Source organism: Cetorhinus maximus, chromosome 19, assembly GCF_964194155.1.
Source record: "Cetorhinus maximus chromosome 19, sCetMax3.hap1.1, whole genome shotgun sequence".
NCBI classification, from domain to species: Eukaryota; Metazoa; Chordata; class Chondrichthyes; order Lamniformes; family Cetorhinidae; genus Cetorhinus; species Cetorhinus maximus.
Genome location: NC_135897.1, coordinates 52,406,554 through 52,410,967, shown reverse-complemented (window position 1 = coordinate 52,410,967; position 4,414 = coordinate 52,406,554). Strand labels below are relative to the sequence as shown.

General features: G+C 55.3%; 1 long non-coding RNA gene across 1 annotated transcript in view; it reads right to left on the bottom strand.

Moving 5' to 3' along the window:
• Positions 1 to 706: 706 nt before the first annotated feature.
• LOC144693799 (uncharacterized) overlaps positions 707 to 4,414 on the bottom strand; it is a 4,638-nt gene continuing 930 nt past the window's right edge. Inside the window, exon 2 of the long non-coding RNA XR_013579598.1 lies at positions 707 to 1,771. This is a non-coding gene — a long non-coding RNA (uncharacterized LOC144693799). The remainder of the gene's footprint in view (positions 1,772 to 4,414) is intronic.

Sequence of the window (4,414 nt, the reverse complement as noted above, 5' to 3'; positions counted from 1 at the left end):
AAATGGAGGAGCCCTCAGTTTAGCTGTGGACAGCAGGTATGGAAAGCTGAGCCTTAGCAGAAAATCGTCCGAAGAAACGTCATCTTGATGAGCCTGCTGAACCTGGGCGCCCTCACTCACTCAGCCACCCTCACTCATATGGGGAAGGAGGGTGAGAGAGGAAAAGAGACCCAGAGTGAGGCCTGAACCCAGCAGTGCCGGAATGCAGGTGCTTGCCGGGGGACGGAAGGGGAAGTGGGCAGAGAGCTGGGGCGGTGGCAGGAGAACCAGAAACTTGAGTGCTGATGAAACGTTGTCGACCTGAAACGTTAACTCTGTTTCTCTCTCCATAGGTGTTGTATGACGTGCTCAGCATTTTCTGTTTTTATCTCAGATTTCCAGCATTTGCAGTAATTTACTTTTGTATTCAGGTTGAAATTTACTTGCTTCATAAGCTTTATTATTCCATATAGATTTATTTAAAAAAAAGGAAAATACACATATTGACATTGAAGTATAACAGTCATGATACAATTGGGTCAACTTATATTCATGTACCATTACAAAAGTAAAGAACAGATATACACTAGTCCACTTGCTTGTATTCTTGCTTAGCATGAAAATATAGATTTTTCTTGCATTTGTCTGCCAACATTGCAGAAGTTATTTCTCTCTCATAAGCTTTTTGTTGCAGTCCTGCCCTCTTCTGGTTTTGTTTTTTTAAAAAAAAAACTTTCCTTCAAAGACTTGCAGAGATAAAGAAAAATTAAATTCCAACACAATTACAATGCCTGCTGAATGACTGGACATTGCTAAAAATGAGCCTTGTCTGGGAACTCTAGAGCAATGCCCAATCTTGCATTTAAAATACCAATACCTCTTCACTGCTTTTTTTTTGGAAAAATATACTTTATTCATAAAATATCTGAAAGAACATTACAAAACATTTCAAAATGGCCATCACAAAAAGTGCAATCATATTCAAGTTTTCCACATAGATCATGTCACACCCTGAAGTGCGTCAATACAATAGATGAACATTACAGACATTTCAAAATGGTCATTACAGACCGTCAGAAAGTGCAATGGTATTTAAGTTACCTACATAGATCATGTGGTACTCTGAGGTACTTCAATACAATTGTGATGCTTGTAATATTCATTGCATACATTCAATGTGAGGCATACAGCCTGAGGGAGTCTGTACAATTCCCTGCCCTTCAGTGCACTATGGCTGAAAGGTCTTAGACAGTGACTTTTCCCCATTGCACCTTTGCAGCAGCTGTCCCAAGCTTTAGTGCATCACTCAGCAAGTGGTCCTAGACCTTGGAATGTGCCAGCTGCAACACTCGGTCGGGGACGTTTGGCGCTTGAAAACCAACAAGTTTCGGACAGACCAAAGTGTCTTTCATGGAGTGATGATCCTCCAACTGCAGTTGATGTTTGTCTCAGTGTGTGTCCCTGGGAGCAGCCTGTAGAGCACAGAGTCCTGTGCCTACGACAAAAATCACTGCATCTCTATCCAGACCTCCTTTGCAAAGGCACATTCCACAAGGAGGTGAACAACGGTCTCTTCCCCACCACAGCCACCTCGAGGGCAACTCGCGGAGGACTCCTGGCCTGTAGGAAGGATCTGACGGGGAGGCCTTTCTCACCACCAGCCAAGCTATGTCTTGGTGCTTGATGGAAAGTTCTGGCGATGAGGCATTCTGCCAAATGATTTTGACAGTCAGCTCGGGGAACCATCCGACAGGATCCACCATTTCCTTTTCCATACTTCTTCAATGCTACCCTGTACAGGATTGACAACTCATTTGGGAACTTAACTGAAGCAGCTAACAACTATGCTTTTGCACAAAACACATTTTAAAACAGGTTATCTTTGGGTCCTACTTTATGGAAAAATAGAAACGGAATTTTGAACCATGTCACAGAAACATTTAATTCATCTAGTGTTAATGCATTTCCTTACATAAATAGAAACTTTCATAACTAATCTTTTCCTCAAAACAAGATTGGGTTCCATTTGTTTCCAGTGGTTTTGCATTTATTTGCTCAATATCAAAGCCTAATTTTCAAAACACAGATATTCAGTTCAGTAATATAAATTTAGCTACCAGTTTGTTTTCATTAATTTTAATTAAGCACATTGTTTAGCTAGTACTGAGAACGAGGTATAGGTTTCAAATCCACATTAAAGTACTTTCAAGGGGAGGCATAATGGTAATGTTACCAGACTAATAATCCAGAGGCCCAGGCAAATGCTCTGGGGGCACGGGTTCAAATCCCATGGAATTTAAATTCAAATAATAAATCTGGAATTAAAAACTAGTCTTGGTAAAATGACCATGAAGAACCACTGTTGATTGTCATAAAAATCCACCTTCTTCCCCAGACAATCCCTATTCCCCACCCCGGCAGAGAACCCTTCTCCTCTAACCTCCGCCCCCGACAACTTCTCTTCTTCCAACAACCCCTCCCTCTCTTTTCCCCTGCCCCCGACAACTCTTCTCCCCCTAACAACCCCTCCCTCTCCTCCCACCCTTCCCAACCCCTCTTCCCCGCCCCCGACAACACCTCTTCTCCCCCTAACAACCCCTCCTCTCCCCAACCCCAATTCCCCCCATACCCCTCTCCCCCAATTCCCCATCGCCTCTCCCCCAATTCCCCACCTCCAATCCCTCCCTCCCCAACCCCTCTCCCCCTCCCCCTCCCCAACCTCTCTCCCCACACCCCCAATTCCTCGCCCATCCCTTCCCCAACCCCTCCCACTCCCCCCCAGATCCCCTCCCTCCCCATCCCTCCTCCCCCATGCACCCCCCATCCCTCCTCCCCCATCCACCCCCCTCCTCCCCCATCCACCCCCCTCCTCCCTCATCCACCCCCCTCCATCCATCCCCCCCCTCCTCCCCCGTCCACCCGCCCTCCTCCCCCTCCTCCCCCGTCCATCCCCCCCCTCCTCCCCCGTCCATCCCCCCCCTCCTCCCCCGTCCATCCCCCCCCACTCCTCCCCCGTCCATCCCCCCCTCCTCCCCGTCCATCCCCCCCCCTCCTCCCCCGTCCATCCCCCCCCCTCCTCCCCCATCCATCCCCCCCCTCCTCCCCCATCCATCCCCCCCCTCCTCCCCCATCCATCCCCCACCCTCCTCCCCCATCCATCCCCCCCCCTCCTCCCCCATCCATCCCCCCCCCTCCTCCCCCATCCACACCCCCCTTCTCCCCCATCCATCCCCCCCACTCCTCCCCCATCCATCCCCCCCCCTCCTCCCCCATCCATCCCCCCTCCCCATCCCCCATCCATCCCCCCCTCCCCATCCATCCCCCCCTCCTCCCCCTTCATCCCCCCTCCTCCCCCTCCATCCCCCCCTCCCCATCCATCCCCCCTCCTCCCCCTCCCCATCCATCCCCCCTCCCCCCCCATTCCCCCCCTCCTCCCCCCATCCCCCCCTCCTCCCCCCCATCCCCCCCTCCTCCCCCCCATCCCCCCTCCTCCTCCTCCCCATCCCCCCTCCTCCCCCCCATCCTCCTCCCCCCCATCCCCCCTCCTCCTCCTCCCCATCCCCCCTCCTCTCCCCCCATCCTCCTCCCCCCCATCCCCCCATCTCCTCCCACCCCCCCATCCATCCCCCCATCTCCCCCATCCATCCCCCCTTCCTCCCACCCCCCCCATCCATCCCCCCTCCTCCCACCCCCCCATCCATCCCCCCCTCCTCCCACCCCCCCCATCCATCCCCCCTCCTCCCACCCCCCCATCCATGCCCCCTCCTCCCCCCTCCTCCATCCCCCCCATCCATTCCCCCCCTCCCCCCCATCCATCCCCCCCACGCCCCCATCCATCCCCCCCACCCCCCCATCCATCCCCCCCATCCATCCCCCCCTCCCCCCCATCCATCCCCCCTCGCCCCCATCCATCCCCCCTCCCCCCCCATCCATCCCCCCCTCCCCCCCATCCATCCCTCCCTCTCCATCGCCCCCATCCATCCATCCCCCCCATCCATCCCGCCCATCCCCCCCCATCCATCCCCCCCATCCATCCCCCCCCATCCATCCCCCCTCCCCCCCCATCCATCCTCCCCTCCTCCTCCCCCATCCATCCCCCCCTCCTCCTCCCCCATCCATCCCCCCCTCCTCCCCCATCCATCTCCCCCTCCTCCCCCATCCATCCCCCCCTCCTCCCCCATCCATGCCCGCCCCCCCACCCTCAATCCCGCCCGCCCCCCCACCCTCAATCCCTCCCGCCCGCCCCCCCCACCCTCAATCCCTCCCGCCCACCCCCCCCACCCTCAATCCCTCCCGCCCACCCGCCCCCACCCTCAATCCCTCCCGCCCACCCGCCCCCACCCTCAATCCCTCCCGCCCGCCCCCACCCTCAATCCCTCCCGCCCGCCGCCCCACCCTCAATCCCTCCCGCCCCCCCCACCCTCAATCCCTCCCG